Source organism: Humulus lupulus, chromosome 9 (assembly GCF_963169125.1).
Source record: "Humulus lupulus chromosome 9, drHumLupu1.1, whole genome shotgun sequence".
Lineage (NCBI taxonomy): Eukaryota > Viridiplantae > Streptophyta > Magnoliopsida > Rosales > Cannabaceae > Humulus > Humulus lupulus.
This window is the reverse complement of record NC_084801.1, coordinates 164,672,878-164,691,331: the sequence shown is the minus strand read 5'-3', so window position 1 is coordinate 164,691,331 and position 18,454 is coordinate 164,672,878.

Below are 18,454 nucleotides of genomic sequence, written 5' to 3'. Positions count from 1 at the left end.
TTGGGGTAGGAAAAATCATGGCGTACGACCAATTGGTCAACGCACTGATGTAAGGTCACATTCAAGTCTGACTTTTCAGGATGTCGGCTCACAAGTTGCCTCGGATTGAATCGGACTAGTCTAAAACTAGCAGTAGCTCGATTTATTTCTCTATCTTGATTACTTTGGCCGGAGGTGCTGGCTGCTGCCCATGATTTAACACGATCTTTATCTAAATTCTGCCCGCCTTTAGTGACCTTTCTTTTACGCACCAACAGTGTGACCTTCTCTTCTTCATCGACCTCTTTAATGATTGGAAGAAGCTCCTTAGGAGGACCTTGAGGCTTGATGGCCAGTTTCTGATCCTTTCTAATCAGCTTATAGGCCACCATGGTGGCATCATTTATCACTGCCCTAAACTCCTTCTCCTTAGCATGAGCATTGTCTAGAGTTTTTTATGGGCCCCCAAGGGTCTCAGATCGCTCTGTTCTCTTGTAAATATTTGCATAAGATAACAACTCGATCAGAATAAGTAAAACTTAGTGAAAGTGGTAATAGCTCAGTCAGGTGAAGAGTTTAAAAGCAGAGATACTTACGAGGTCGATTGAAATAATGGTAATCGCAGTTTTGGAAGTCGTTTGACATAAAGAACTGGTCTTTAAAGTCATTCAGATGGCTGGGGAGGTCGATGATGTTGGCGGACTTGGGAAACCGAGTGAGGTAGTAAAAATCATCACCTCAAGTTGTAATGTCTAGATTGGCTTTCAGACAAAAAAAATACAAAAATGTCCTCTAGAGTGAGGATCTCCCACTCATTGTTGAGGAATAAATACTTTAGCTCCAAAATGAGGTGATATGAATCTGGTGGGAGCTGGAAAGGCTTGAGCTTCTCGTAATTCAGGAAGTCCGCAGAAATACTGATCCAGTGGGAGGAAGGCACCTGCCTTTAGGTGTTCGTCACTCCAGGCCCCAAAGTCATCCTCCAACGGGGTGCAACTTCGCTCACCTTCAAATGGAGGTCAAGCATAGAACTTGGGATTCATCTAGATCCTGTGACTTAGCATAATTTTATTTATTTTGGATTGAGAGGTAATTCGAGACACGATAATAAGCTATCTAGTCCTACCTTGACCTCCTTCTCCACCACTAGACCAAAGTGGGGAATGGGGGTCTCAGGGGTGACCTGCTTATCCTTGCCATGAGAAGAGGAGCATGTCACAGTCTTTTTCTTTGGAGGGGCCATGATGAAGATGTTAGTTCGCCTGATCAGAAAATGACTCATTAGATTTGACTTGGGAATGTAACCTCATTATAACAATGGAAGAAAGGGTGACCTAAGATTCTAAGGCTTTATTACTCGACCTAAGGAATCTATGAGTTAAGTGTAGGCTTAATACCCCGATGCCTGGTCCCATGCGCGTCTCTAGTTCACACACCCGAATCTCGGGAAGGTGTTGAAATTTCAGGATTCGTGTGTCAGACCTAATGGTTTTGAAAAGCGGTTTAATGCAAAACCACTCCAATACCGTAACCCTTAAGCTACCCAAAATTGAAACTAAAACCCTTGAGTCTTCAAACCCAGAAATTCAAACATTCATCCTTTGAACCCAAAAAACCCAGAAAATAACCTATTTTTTGTGCATTATTTTTAATTGCTTCTAGTGCAACTATTTTTGGCCTAGTAAGAACATAAACTAAGCCCGCACAGAACCAAAGTAAGGCAAAAAAACGTTGGAAAATTTCATAAAAGCTTATTGAAAAATGAGAAAATGAAATTTAAACAAGGGATGATCATACTTACAGATTGGTTTTTTGATCGATGAGTGAAGGACGAATAGAAAATGCCTAAAAATCCAAGCGTGAGGGTTTGAGGATTTATGGGAAGCAAAGGATTTCAGAGAGTTTGAATATTTTGAGAAGAAGAGAGATAAAAGAGAAATTTCGAATGCAAAGGTGGCTAAGAACATATTTTGCCCTTCTATTTATACGCAAACTTTGGGGACAAATCTAAGTCACACAAATAAAGTAGGCAGAGATCTAAAGGTCAGGATTAGATAAACCAAACAATGACAAAAGGTTAACAAGAAAACTGTCACAGTACTCGAAACCCGAATAGACACCTATAACAAGCAGGCATGCGTCTTGTACTCGAGTGAATGGGTGGGCACGTTTTCTCATAACAGAAGCTGAAAAACCCTTATTGTGTGTGTCAAAAGTGACATCATACATGGGCATAGGCTTGGGGGGAAAATGTTGTACCCTAAAAATATGAGCTCAACTCGGGGTACAACTGTGCGAAATAAATAGAGGAGGCAAGACTTCGAAGATGACTTCCTTAACTCCGAACCTAACAACTCGAGGTTGTGTCGTTGAGTCCAGAACAGCCCAGGATCTTCCAGAATGTTAGAGATGAAAATGACAGAGGTCGAGGTACCAAGCGTCCAAATCTCCTGCATTAAGCTCGAGCATTATCTAAGTCAAGCCATCTTGTTCCAGTCATATCCAACTCAAGAATGGAATTTAGCCCAGGGTAGTTCAACGACGCAAATGAGAGAATCCCTACAGACTCGGATGCTCGATATGCGCAATAAATGCTCATAATCATTATATACATTTATTGATTAATGTAAATGGAAATAGGCTTAATTAGGATATTAAAATGTCCATTAATTTGGGAAGTTACCCAATATTGTATATTACTATTTATAGTACGTGTAATGCCCCGAAATCCCTAATGCGGTTTAATGGTTGGATTAGTAGGCCGGGAGGGCCATAATTGTTTTATTATGCCATTAAATGATTATATGCATGTTTATGTGAATTATATTATAATATGATATTAAATGCATGCATGTGGGTCCACATTTCATTACAGGGGTGTTTTGGTAATTTGGCCCGTTGAGGGAGAATTGTATATTTGTATGCATGTCGGTGACATATTGTTGAGACCACATTATGATGTGGATTTGTTCGAGCTATTCAGCATGAGATGATCTTTGAGTAAAAATTAGCGGTTTAGTCATAACGGGATTAAGTTCGGGGCTCGGGGCGAGTCTCAGGGTGATTATAATGATTTGAGCGTTGCTTGGAATTAAAGGGTAACGGGATATGAATTATTAGTATTTGAGAATATCGAGAATAGTGGGAATTGGAGGGTGTTAATTATGATTAACGAAATAGGTGGAAAATGTCAATTTTACCCTTGGGAGTCTTTAGAAAGCCTTAAGTGACCTAGGGGAAAAAGGGTCTTTTCATCATGTGATATGTATTAAGCCATTGAAGGCTGTAGAAGGAAGGGAAAAAAATGGAGCATCTTTAGCACTTCTCCCGTACTTATTTTCTCTCTTTTTCTTGGATTTTTGAGCTTAAGTTGAGGAACCAAGCTTGGGAAATAAGTCTTGAGGGCTTGGGAGTGTGTTCCACCATTGAAAAGCGTCATAATCTGAACTTGAGGTACGTTTATAGCCATTAAATTCCTGGTTTGCTCTGTGTTTTAGTTATAGAATTCAGTTGAGATTTCTAGTTTGGTTGATTGGTTTTGTTGGGAGTTTTTGGCTAGGGGTCTTGTGGTTATGATGCTTGGGACTTGTGGGGATGGTTTTTGGGATCATTTGGCATTTAATTTGAGGTTTAGAAGCATTTGAATCAAGTTGGAAATGGAGGAGTCGAAGGGAGAAGATGCAGGGGCAAATCTGGCTGGGTGTAGCGCTACAGCGCCCACAAGGGGGCGCTACAGCGCTACCCAGGGTTATGCTTGGGCGGTTTTGCTTCTGAGATGAGCGCTGGGGTGCTACTCTGTTCCTTCAGAATCCCGTTTTGAGTGTTTTTAAGGGTTTTTGGCTCGGGGTTTCAATCCTTAAGGCCCGAGATCGAATCTACTCACTGTGTGGGTACGTCCGAGAGTGGGGTTTAGGTCAAGATCCTATTATTGTTGATTTTCATTAATGGAGGTTATAATTGGTTATAATTGCTGGGCTTTGGCTCATGGGTGCTATGTGGTGCAGGTAAAGGGAAAGAAAAGCTCACCTAGCCTTGAGTGGAAAGCTTATGTGGTGCTGTGTACATATGCGGCCGCTTGACCACCACGGCCAAGGTGTTCTCAGAGGAACTAGGGAGTTTACCCTATTTTTGCCGCTTAGGTCGGCGGGTTGTAAATTTAAACAGTAATGACCATTTTGAATTGTAAATAACTTGTAAAAGTTTTTTTATGGGCCCATGAACAGTTTTATGTTTTAAATAAAATATATCATTTCCTTTTGATTGGTTTTCCACCTTACCCTATTAATAACACCTAGAAGCACGTTTTTAACCAAAGAACTCGGGTAGCGAGTTAAATTCACGGTTCATCATTCACCGTAACGGTCTTGGGGTAACCAAGGCGTTACAACTTGGTATCAGAGCGTGCCAAGGTTAGGGTTCCTGTAGACTGGCTGGGCATGTACACTCACCACTAAAGACAAGCTTGACTCATGGTTTGGTAACTATTTATGTAGTTATATGTATAACTGCTTAAATATAGTATAAATGATTTACCTGTTTACATGAGACACCATGTTAAACCTATGCCCTGAATATTACATCCTCAGCAACCGTGTACTAAATAGTACTGAAATTGCTGGAACATACTTATTAGTATTGCTGATTGTGAATTATTATGTGATACATGCTAAGTGCTAAATGCTATAATCATGTATCTATTTGTATATATGTATGACTGTGGAATACGATAATTGTCTGCTTATTCTTGGACCGTAAGGCGGCAAGAGGTGTAGTTATCACTACCTGACTGGCCGTATTGACTATTGTTTCAGCAAGGTATAAGTGATAAGAATGAATCCAGTGCAGACAGATACATCAGCTGGCCAGAGTGATCAAGGCCAAAATAATAATAATAATCAGGGTCAAAAGAATGACCAGGGACAGATTCCACAGCCAGCTCCTACAAACTGGCAGCAGTTGTTTAATGATCTATCGGCTACAGTGTTGAGACAGGGAGAAGAACTACGCCTCCTGAGACAATAACAAGCTCCTGTAGTGGCCAGTGTATCAGAGGCACCTCCTGTATCCGTGCAAGTAGCTGCCTGAGGTTGGTAATAAATGGGAGCCTCTCTATGAAAAGTTCAGAAAGCAGCAACCTCCAGTTTTTGAAGGCAGTGCAGATCCTGCCAAAGTAGAATAGTGGATGAGTATGATTACCACCATCCTGGACTTCATGAGGGTGACTGGTAATGAGAGGGTGGCCTGTGCCACTTATATGTTTCAGGAGGATGCCCGAATATGGTGGGAGGTTATTACCCAGACCAGAAACGTTAATGCCCTGAGTTGGGAAGAGTTTCAGACTCTGTTCAACAAGAAATATTACAATGATGCTATCAGGGCGGCAAAGGCTGAGGAGTTCATTAGGCTACTTCAGGGAGGTTTTTCAGTCACTGAGTATGCCTTGAAGTTTGATCGTTTGTCAAAGTTTTCCATGGAGTTGGTGCCCACTGATGGGACCAGAAGGGAGAGATTTCTTCAGGGGCTACAACCTAGATTAGCCCGTGATGTTCGTATTACCACTGTGCCTGGGGTTACTACCTATGCACAAGTGGTTGAGAAGGCACTCATAGCTGAGAATGCAAAGAATAAGATCTGGCAAGACAATGCTGCCAAAAAGGAGTTTAGGAGAGCAAGTTCTCCTTTTGTGGGTTCAAGTAGGGGTGGAGGCCCCAGTGAGCAGAAGAGGAAGGTTCCTGACACCTTCCCAGTTTTAGGTCCTGATAGGCGGCCCCGTGGTATTTCAATGGATCGTCAAGGTGGTAGTGAAGCTTGGAAGACTCGTCCTGAATGCCCTAGATGCAAGAGGCGTCATTTGGGAGAGTGTAGGGCAAAGGCCTGCTATTTGTGTGGAGCAGTAGGTCATTTTAAGAAAGATTGCCCTAAGGTAAGAAAAGAAGAACCCAAGAAAGTGGACAGCTCGGCCCCAGCTCGAGTGTTCGCATTAACACAAGCAGAAGCTGAGGCTTCTCCCTTAGTTGTTACAGGTCAGATTCTTAGTGCTAGAACCCCTTATAATGTTTTGATTGATTCTGGTGCTACACATTCTTTTGTTGCTAGTAGAATTATTGATAGACTATGTAGACCCTGTGACTTTTATGCTGTGGGGTTTGGAACTTTGTTACCCACTGGAGAATTAGTGGTATCCAGGAGACGGGTCAGATCTTTGCCAGTGACAGTGGAGGGCAGAGAGTTGTCAGTGGATTTGATAGAGTTAGTTATGATTGACTTCGACATGATATTGGGAATGGACTGGTTGGTGAAGTATGGGGCAACCATTGATTGCAGAAGGAAGATGGTCACCTTTGAGCCTGAAGGTGAGGATCCTTTTGTGCTTGTTGGTACTGTGCATGGACCTTGCATACCTATGATTTCTGTATTGAGGGCTAGAGATCTATTGCAAGGAGGTTGCATTGGATTCTTAGCCAGTGTGGTTGACACCACTCAGGTCATGCCAGTGAGACCAGAGGACACCAGACTTGTTTGGGAATTCCTGGATGTGTTTCCAGAAGATTTTCCAGGGTTTCCACCACACAGAGAAATAGAGTTCGTGATAGAACTGGCACTAGGGATGAAGCCAATGTCTAGAGCACCTTACAGAATAGCCCCAGCTGAGTTAAAAGAATTGAGGTACAATTGCAAGAACTGTTAGATTTGGGTTTTATCAGACCTAGTTTTTCACCTTGGGGTGCGCCAGTTCTGTTTGTGAAAAAGAAGGATGGTTCTCTAAGGATGTGCATTGATTACAGAGAACTGAATAAGTTAAAAATCAAGAATAAGTATCCTTTGCCAAGGATAGATGACCTGTTCGATCGGTTGCAAGGTAAGAAGATATTCTCAAAGATCGACCTTCGTTCTGGTTATCATCAGTTGAGGGTCAAGGAGGGAGATATATCGAAGACTGCTTTTCGTACCAGGTATGGGCATTATGAGTTCTTAGTCATGTCTTTTGGATTGACTAATGCCCCTGCTTCTTTTATGGATCTGATGAACCGAGTGTTCAAGGATTATCTGGACCAGTTTGTGATTGTCTTCATCGATGATATCCTGGTATATTCTCAGTCTGAGTCATAGCATGAGCAGCATCTGAGGTTGGTTCTACAGAGACTGAGGGAACATAGATTGTTTGCAAAGTTCAAGAAATGTGAGTTCTGGTTATCTCAGGTATCTTTTCTTAGGCACATTGTCAGTAAGGAGGGGATTAAGGTAGATCCAGAAAAGATTGAGGCAGTCAAAGATTGGCCAAGGCCAAAGAATGCTTATGAGGTTAGAAGTTTCCTTGGATTGGCAGGTTATTATGGACATTTCATGGAAGGGTTCTCAAAGATTGCTACTGCATTGACTGAGCTGACACGCAAGAATCAGAAGTTTGTGTAGTCAGATAAGTGTGAGAACAACTTTCAGGAACTGAAACAGAGATTGATTACAACACCGATTTTGAGTCTTCCAACAGATCGGGAGAAGTTTATGATTTATTGCCATGCTTCTCATCAGGGTTTGGGCGGTGTTCTGATGCAGTCAGAGAAGGTAATTGCTTATGCTTCACGTCAGTTGAAGGAGTATGAAAAGAGATATCACACTCATGATTTAGAGTTGGAGGCTGTGGTCTTTGCTTTAAAGATATGGAGGCATTATCGTTATGGAGAAAAGTGTGAGATCTATACAGACCACAAGTGTAACGCCCCAAACTCCAGGGACCGTTACGGTGTGCCTTGTAAACAGTGCTAAACTCGCTAACCGAGTCATTTGGCCAAAATTGTGAACTAAGTATGATTAGCGGTTTAGGGATTAAAAACTTTGGTAAAGATGTAACGTTTCACTAGAACGTTTAATATATACATTGGGATCCCGAAAATATAATTTCAGAGTCTATTACAGAAAATATTTACAACAGGCCGTTCTAAGCGGCAAAACAGGGTTTAACCCTAGTTCCTCTTTAAACCTCGGTCGTGGCGGACGAGCAGCTGCATATGTACACGTCATCACCTATGCTCTCCAACTCAAGGATGGTCCAGCTTCCTCTTGCCTTTACCTGCACCACGTAGCACCCGTGAGATAAAGCCCAGCAAGAAAACACAATAAAGCATGATATAATATCAAAAACGATCATAATAACTGTTCAGGACTATCAGTCCAAGCAAATAGGTGACAATAGCCAAAAGTCACAATAATGAGCGTAGCTCCCCTCTAGCCATGTGACGATAGGGTCACCAGGGCTTAACTGATAATTGATTCTTTCATAAGTTTGAACAGGACAGGTGCATGGTGGATGGTCACCAACATAACCTTCCTCCTGACTCTAGAGTCGTGATATGGACAGCGTCCCCTAGCCGTGTGACAAACAGTCACCGGGGTCATATACCTTGGCCATAAACATCTGGTCATAGACCAGGCAAGCACTTATAAGTTCTTCGACCTTAGGGTCGGTCTGGCATTAGTGCCTTAGAGCCACTCAATGCACGATTCTCGACTTTAGAGTCGGTCCAGCATTAATGCCATGGAGCCATTCAATGCATGATTCATTGACCTTAGGGTCGGTCTAGCATTAATGCGATAGAGCCATTCAATGCATGATTCTCGACTTTAGAGTCGGTCCCTGACTAGTCAGTGTCATACACAAGTAAGTCATGCCGCCAATCATATATCACGTGTTCCATATCCATAAACAAGGTATTCAACATGCTTACTAAACAGGTATTTGTACAATTAGGACCATGCGTAAACACAGAGGCTCAAGCTCTGGACGATATCATACTCAGTATACAAAGCATGTCCTAATCACATGTTTCTCATGCATCATATGCAATATCCAGCAATCCAACATGCATCAATAACAGCCATGCATGTCACGTTTAACAGTCAACCAACATGCATCGGGAATAGCCATGCATGTCACACATAATAATTAACCGACATGCATCAATAATAACCATGCATGTCACACATAATAATCAACCGACATGCATCAATAATAACCATGCATGTCATACTCAATAATCAACCAACATGCTTCAATAACAACCATGCATGTCTCATATACACAGGGTGCAGTTTTCTTACCTCAAAGTCGAGCTAGAATGATTAAAAGAACGACCCTTGAGAACGATCCACTTCTAGTCCATTAGCGGTCACCTAGTCATAACCAAATATAAAACCCCATCAAAATGAGTAATTAAATACTTCCAAACCCAACCCAAGCCTCCGGAACATCAAATCCCACTCAACTAAGTAGTAGAATCGATCCTAGGCTCTTAGAGTTAAGTTTCCATCACAAAAACACACTTTTGGGCAATTTTTCCCTTAAGGACCGCAGCCCTACATGGACCATGCCGCGGCCCGCCCCCCTGGCAGAGCCTCCTCCACCTTCCTCAAGCTAGGGCCGTGGCCCAACTTCGCACCAGCCATTTTTCTTCGTTTTTCCACTTCTAAAACCTTCCAAAAACCCATCCAAACATCTCCAATCCATCAAATAAAAGTTCCCAAACTTCCCAATGGTCCAAAACCACCAAAACCTAAAGCTTAAACCAACCAAAAACTCAACAATTCACAAAGTCCAATTCTAAGCTTAAAAACTTTAGAAACTAAAAACTTCAAACTTAGATTACCTTTGATTGGGTTGTTTTCCGTTAAATCCTTCGGTTAAGAAGCTTCTAATCTTTCCTAGGATCGCTATGCATCGACCCTCGCTTGATTCTAACTCCTAGAATGCGAGATTCCTTCAAAAAGGCTTCGAACGGTAAAATAAGCTATCTGGAAGGAAGAGAGAGATATTCTAACGTATGTTCTTATCTGACAAGCTACTTCAAGCTTAAGTAACCTCAAATAAAACCTAAGGCTCGGGGTCCCGAAAACACCCCCGGGGACATTATAGTCAAAACTTTCAGAATTCCATCCTAATCTCAAATATTCCCAATTTATCATCAAATAAACATTTCTATTACCCCAAAATTGACCCCGTTATGACAAAACCGCTAACTCATAATCTAGGATCGTCTCATGCCGAATAGCTCGAATATATCTCCATAATAATAAAATCTCATTCACAAATTACAATATGCACCCAATTTACAAATATGCCCTCAACAGGCCAAATTACCAAAATGCCCTCATAACTATAAATACTCCCATATGCATGCATTTACCATCATATAATAATATAATTCACATGAACATACATATGATTATTAAATAGCATAATAGATCAATTATGGCCCTCTTTGCCTCCTAATCAAGGTCCTAAATCTTATTAGGAAATTTGGGGCATTACAACAAGAGCGTGAAATACTTCTTTACGTAGAAAGATCTGAATATGAGACAACGGCGTTGGCTGGAGTTAGTGAAAGATTATGATTGCGAGATTTTGTATCATCCAGGAAAGGCCAACGTGGTAGCCGATGCTTTAAGCCGGAAGGGTCCGGGGCAGATTTATGGTGCGAGGGTGATAGCCAGAGAGTTAGCAAATGATATGAATAGAGCTAGTATAGAGTTTCTGGTGGGCCAGTTGGCCAATATTACACTACAATCTACATTGTTGGAGAGAATCAAGGAGGGTCAGTTGAATGATCCACAACTGATTAAGATTAGAAAGGATGTTTTGGCTGGAGAATCCAGAGATTATACAGTGTCTGATTTGGGCTTGTTGAGATACAAGAGGCGGATATGTGTTCCGTTAGACACTGTTTTGAGGCGAGAGATTCTGGATGAATCTCATACTACACCTTACTCCTTGCATCCAGGCACCACGAAGATGTATCAGGATGTGAGATCGTTGTATTGGTGGCCGAGGATGAAGAGAGATATAGTAGAGTATGTGGCTAAGTGCTTGACATGTCAACAGGTTAAGGTTGAGCATCAGGGGTCGGCATGGTTATTGCAGCCTCTGGATATCCCAGAGTGGAAGTGGGAAGACATCACGATGGATTTCGTCGTGGGCTTACCCAAGACTGTTGGTCAACATGATTCAATTTGGGTGATAGTGGATCGCTACACCAAGTCAGCTCACTTCTTGCCAGTGAGGACTACATATACAGTTGATTAGTATGCAGATCTCTATGTGAGAGAGATTGTACACCTTCATGGAGCGCCGAGGTCGATCGTGTCAGATCGTGACCCCACTTTTACATCCAAGTTCTGGGGGAGTTTACAGAAAGCCATGGGAACACAGTTGAAGTTCAGTACTGCTTATCATCCTCAGACAGATGGGCAATCTGAGAGGACGATCCAGATATTAGAAGACATGCTGCGAGCATGTGTGCTGGACTTTGGTGGATCTTGGAGTAAGTATCTACCTTTGATATAATTTTCTTACAACAACAATTATCAGTCTACCATTGGAGTTGCACCTTATGAGATGTTGTATGGTAGGAAGTGCAGATCTCCCATTCATTGGGATGAGACACGTGAAAGGAGATACTTAGGTCCTGAGGCAGTTCAGAGGACCAGTGAGGCCATTGAAAAGATTAGAGCTCGGATGCTCGCTTCTCAAAGTAGGCAGAAAAGTTATGCAGATCCCAAGCGCAGGAATGTGGAGTTCCAAGTGGGAGACAATGTCTTCCTTAGAGTCTCGCCATGGAAAGGGGTGAGAAGGTTTAGGAAGAAGGGCAAGCTGAGCCCTAGATTTGTAGGTCCATTTGAGATCCTGGAGAGGATTGGTCAAGTGGCTTACAGATTCGCCTGGCCTCCGGCGTTGTCAGCTGTGCATAACGTGTTTCATGTTTCAGCTCTTCCGAGGTATGTATCTGATGTGACACATATTTTGGGCTATGAAGATCTGGAGCTTGAAGCAGATCTCTCCTTTGAGGAGCAGCCAATCCAGATACTTGGCAGAAAGGAGAAGGTCCTCAGGACTAAGACGATACCTTTGGTTAAGGTATTGTTGAGGAACAACAAGGTCGAGGAAGCGACCTGGGAGCTGGAATCAGATGTGTAGAATCAGTATCCCAAGATGTTCAGGTAAATTTCGAGGATGAAATTTTTGTAAGGAGGGGATAGTTGTAATGCCCCGAAATCCCTAATGCGGTTTAATGGCTGGATTAGTAGGCCGAGAGGGCCATAATTATTTTATTATGCCATTAAATGATTATATGCATGTTTATGTGAATTATATTATAATATGATGTTAAATACATGCATGTGGGTCCACATTTCATTACAGGGGTGTTTTGGTAATTTGGCCCGTTGAGGGCGTAATAGTATATTTGTATGCACGTCAGTGACATATTGTTGAGACCACATTATGATGTGGAATTGTTTGATCTATTTGGCATGAGAAAATCTTTGAGTAAAAATTAGTGGTTTAGTCATAACGGGATTAAGTTCGGGGCTCGGGGCGAGTCTCGGGGTGATTTTAATGATTTGAGCATTGCCGAGAATTAAAGGGTAACGAGATATGAATTATTGATATTTGAGAATATTAAGAATAGCGGGAATTGAAGGGTGTTAATTATGATTAATGAAATAGGTGGAAAAGGTCAATTTTACCCTTGGGAGTCTTTAGAAAGCCTTAAGTGACCTAGGGGCAAAAGGGTCTTTTCATCATGTGATATGTATTAAGCCATTGAAGGCTGTAGAAGGAAGGGTAAAAAGCAGAGCATCTTTAGCACTTCTCCCGTACCTATTTTCTCTCTTTTTCTTCTTGGATTTTTGAGCTTAAGTTGAGGAACCAAGCTTGGGAAATAAGCCTTGAGGTCTTGGGAGTGTGTTCCACCATTGAAAAGCATCATAATCTGAACTTGAGGTAAGTTTCTAGCCATAAAATTCCTGGTTTGCTCTATGTTTTAGTTATAGAATTCAGTTAAGATTTCTAGGTTGGTTGATTGGTTTTGTTGGGAGTTTTTGGCTAGGGTTCTTGTGGTTGTGATGCTTGGGACTTGTGGGGATTATTTTTGGGATCATATGGCATTTAATTTGAGGTTTGGAAGCATTTGAATCAAGTTGGAAATGGAGGAGTCAAAGGGAGATGATTTAGGGGCAAATCTGGCTGGGTGTAGCGCTACAGCGCCACAAGGGGGTGCGACAGCGCCACCCAGGGTTGTGCTTAGGGAGTTTTGGTTCTGAGATGAGCGCTGGGGCGCTAGTGAGTAGCGCTGGGGCACTACTTTGTTCCTTCAGAATCCCATTTTGAGTATTTTTAAGGGTTTTTGGCTCGGGGTTTCAATCCTTAAGGCCCGGGATCGAATCTACTCACCGTGTGGGTACATTTCGAGGTCCTGAGAGTGGGGTTTAGGTCAAGACCCTATTATTGTTGATTTTCATTAATTGAGGTTATAATTGGTTATGATTAGGTAACCGCTAAGGAATCAAAAGGTCGATCATTCTCAGGGGTCGTTCTTGTTCTATTTCTCGCTCGAACTAAAGGTAAGAAAATTGCACCCCATATGTGACATGCATGGTTGTTCATGAGGCATGTTGAATGTTTAAATGTGGACATGGATTGAATATTGAATGCTTAGCAAATCTTGCTCATTTGTGTATGGCACTGATTGAATAGTCAGAATTGGCAATAGTGTCAGTATAAACTGTGAAGCTGTAACTCATTAGTCAAGTTCGGCAGTGGCTGGTCACACAGTGTTGACTCATAAGTCAGGAACGGTCTTAGTGTGTTCAACGCAAGCCAATAAAGATTAGATCTAATCGACATCTGCATTAAATGTTCAGAAGAGCATTAATGCCGGACCGACCTCAAGTTCGATGAATACTAAAAGCGCTTGTCTAGCCAAAGACTAGTTATTTAGAGCCACATTGACTATTTAGTCACATGACTGTGGGTGTTGAGCCCCGTGTGACTTACCCATTAGTCACTCATCTGTTTAAGCTAGTGACTTACCCATCAGTCACTCATCTGTTTAAGTTATTGACTTGCTTGTCAGTCACTCATTATGGTTTACCGGAACCTCAAGTGTTAAATCACTCACTTAATTAAGAGCTATAAGCTCCTTAATGGTTAATGTAACCACAAACTGTTAAATCACTCATCTGTTATAAGCTATGTATGATTATCATGATCATAATTTGATATTATATGCTTGCATTATTGTGTTTTCTTGCTGGGCTTTGGCTCATGGGTGCTATGTGGTGCAGGTAAAGGGAAAGAAAAGCTCACCCAGCCTTGAGTGGAAAGCTTAGGTGGTGCTGTGTACATATGCGTCCGCTTGACCACCACGGCCAAGGTGTTCTCAGAGGAACTAGGGAGTTTACCCTATTTTTGTCGCTTAGGTCAGCGGGTTGTAAATTTAAACAGTAATGACCATTTTGAGTTGTAAATAACTTGTAAAAGTTTTTTTATGGGCCCATGAACAGTTTTATGTTTTAAATAAAATATATCCTTTCCTTTTGATTGGTTTTCCACCTTACCCTATTGTTGGCGCGGTTCTTCGCCAACAGGTAATTAGAAGAAGAAGAGAAAGAGATTAGTGCTAATAATGAACCGTACCAGATATATGATCTTAGAGAGTGAAAGAGGTGACTCAAGACACGGTTTTTAAGTGGTTCAAAGGTTAAAATCCTTCTACTCCACTAGTCAGTATTATTGATATATATTGGGCATTTGATTACAAAGTATTTTTTACAATTGAGAGTCCAACCCCTATTATCTCCAGGGTCTCCATATTTATAGGAGAAGGCACCTGGGAGTTGGTAAGAAAGTCATCCCGTGACCCTCTTACCTATCGTATCAACTCTGTGACATTCATGATTAATTCCTAAACCTGACACATAAGTGTGGTCAAATCAATAGGTAAGGAGATAATGGGCCGCACGGCCCAACCCAGTCGCGGGTATCTGAATACGCACGTTCCTGCTGCGTGTCCGAGAAGTCAGGGGGATATCAGACACGTGATGTCTGATATATGCACATTTACCTTGCGTGTGCAGACTTTACAAAGGGTCACAGCCTCCATATCTAGATCGTACCACGAGCTGGATACTTAACTCGACCTTCGGCCTTCATAGTCCGGACGCAGGTCCTAGGCAATCTTGGCAAACCCTTGGGTTATCCCGAGCTCAAGAAGAGGTACGACCTCTTGACGGGAGCTCTGGTCTTGGGGATGTCCCTGGGATAATCATGATTAGGTCGCAGCTCCGACTGCTAATCAGCCCGTGGTAAAATCAGGGCGTACACCTATTAATAACACCTAGAAGCACATTTTTAACCAAAAACTCGGGTAGCGAGTTAAATTCACGGTTCATCGTTCACCGTAACGGTCTTGGGGTAACCAGGGCGTTACAGTACGGTTACCCAATATTGTCCACCATAATTCCCTATAAATACAAGGGGAATTTATAGTAAAAGGGACCGACATTATGTGTGCAAAAACTCTGCCGAAATTGTCATAAACAATTTCGTCTAGGGTTCCTAAACAAATCAATAATATTGACTCGTCGACTAGGTGGATTTTAACCACTGAACCACTTAAATTGTGTGTGAGTTCATATTTCTTTACATTCGGTTTATTGTAAGCTTAATCTCTCTATTTTGGATTTCTAAATCCCCTATTGACAAAAAATCGTGTCAATAATAACTTCTAAAAGAAAGTAAAAAAAGTGATGAGAGATCAAATGAGGAGACAAGAAATGAGAGAGAGAAAATGATGAGAAAAAAAAATAAGGAGAGAAAATATAGAGATAATAAGTGAGGAGAGAGAAATTGATGAGAGATAAAGTAATATGATAATAAATGATGTGAGATAATAATAATAATAATAAATATAATTTTTTTTAGAACAATATAAAATAACCTTTTGTTAAACTCAATTTTTTTTTGTTTTTGTAACTTTGTTTTTAAAAATTGTTTTATGAAAATAATGCCAAACACCATATTTATTTTGAAAAAAAAAATAAATTTTAGCTTTTAAAAACAAAAAATAGCCTTTCAATTTTTAAATTTTTTTTTTTTTATCCAAACACTCTCAAAGTTATTTTTTTTAATCCTATAATCTAAAAGCACCTTAAAATAAGCAAAGCCAATTTGGAAAAACGAGGCTGGTTGGCTATAGGGGTGGCAATTCGTGTTATCGTGTCATAATCGTGTCGACACGATTATGACACGATACGATTAGAATAAACCCGTACACGACACGATTATTATTCGTGTCAGAAATCCAAACCCGTACACGACACGATTATCTTAGCGGGTCACATGTGTCGACACGATAACACGTTTAATAAATTTGTCATTTGACACAAATCTAAAACTGACACGATTAATACACAATTAAACGTGTAATGACACGACACGAAATTGACACGACACGAAATTGACACGATTAACATAATATAAATAAATTAAAATGTTTATATAATCTTAAACGTGTCTTAAGCGTGTCATTTTTGGGTTAAGTGGGTTGACCCGAAAATGACACGTTTAATAAACGTGTTAAACGTGTCGACACGATTATGACACGAAAATTAAACGTGTCACCCAAACCCATTTATTTCGTGTCGTTTTCGAGTCGTGTCATCGTGTCGTATCGAAAATTGACAGCCCTAGTTGGCTATAGAAAAGCACTTTTGGAAAAATCCACTATTTTTTAAGATTATGAGCTCTTTTAAATTTCAATACCCACCTAGGAAAATTCTAGTATACGAGAAAATGTTTTGTCCCCATAACATACTAACATTTTGTTGACTATAGATGTAGATGACTTCTAGAGGTATAGGTTAACTATTATGTAATTGCATGCACTAAATTAAATATGGTGTTGATAGAAAAATCACTTTAATTCTGGCAAAAATATAAAAAGTTTGTTCTCCACTTATAAAGCATAGAAATAAAGATTGGTAAAAACCAAATAAATTGAACAATTCTCCTCCGAATCCGCCATTCAACCTCAAGTGACTTTATTTATTATTATTTTTTTGAACTAGTAAACTTTCATTCAATCAAGTAAAAAATGGCTTACAAAGACTATTATCGTCTTCCAGGGGAAGACAAAACTCCAAGAGTTCCACAATCTCATTAGCGAGATAACCCAAAGATGGCAAACCAAGTCGTTTACATTAACGAAACAAAGTACCCAAAATCTAAGTCCTTCCATTCCTAACACCTTAGGGCATATAGCCATACAAAAAATAAAAATATTGGTTATAAACCCTCAGTCCCCCACATGGGAAACAAAAGGAAAGTCCCACGTAGGGGAAACCATCAACATACATTCAAGCAACAACTCAAAGAAATAACTAATAAAAATAAAGTGTTAAAGATACTACCAAAATAAGATGAAGATATAGGCCTCCATAAGACATAGGGGGTCCAGATCTGAGGAAGACAGAGCGATAATTAGACCCGGGTAGCCCCTTCGCCCTTCGTCATGGACGACGCCGGAGAAAATCCCAAGGGGGTGTTTGGTATGAGGGTTTGGTTTGGTGGTGAAATTCCATTTTTTAGTACTTACCAAATTAATTAAACCAAATGAATTAATTAAAGTGCGGAATGGCAATTAACTGTTTGCACAGAATACAGTTCTGTCGGGACAGAACCCAAACTTGTCACGACAGAAACTGAACACAATAAAAAGACAGTGCAAAAGAATAAAGAACACAACGAATTTTTACAAAGTTCAAAAACCATTTCGGATAACCTACTCATTGGGGCCACACCCAGAGAATAAAACCAATTAATAAAGAATCACAAGTACAAAAACATTGACTTAAACAAAACAAGACTCCCTCTTGAGATTTGCCGCAACTTGTTGTACTTCTCTTCACTAATCTGATCTTGATTGAAACGCTCAACCACTTGAACTCCCTTCAATGGTCAGCGAGTGCTTGCATCCTCCCGACGCAAGGCTTGTAAAAAATCCTCTCCCGAAGACTACAAACGTTGTGTTCAAATTACAATGTGTATTCACTCATGAACATGGTATAAGCTCACCACTAAAAACTAAACACACATAATTCTACAAGATCACATAAATACTTATGATCTTGAATACAGAGAGGAACTCTCACAAATATTACAATAAAGCTCACGAATAATACACCAAAGAGTTCACTTTTCTCACTGCCTTTAGAGCCCTATTTATAGAGTCTTTTTCGTGCTCACAAAGGCAGAGAAAAAAATCTTCTAATAAAGGCAAGAATCACAGTAGTTATTCTTGATTGATGAAGAGTTGCATTTTTTAGAAAATGCTGATCCGACAGATGCGATATCGGTGGGGACAGCTCAGACCTGTGTCGGATAAAAAACAAGCTCAAAAAGGAAACAACAATTAATGACATTAAGAACCAGTTTCCTGATTGCAATCCTTGAGCTGCACAAAAATATATCAGCAAATAATCCAAAAATAACTTTGGGTAAGTACCGAATATTTGCAATATACTTTGTTTCCTTTATAAACAAAATGAGACAATATATGATAAATAAGGAAGTATATTATTGACCAAAATTCACACAAAAGGAAAGTGGATTTCCGAAATTTGAAATAAAGGAAACCAAACAATT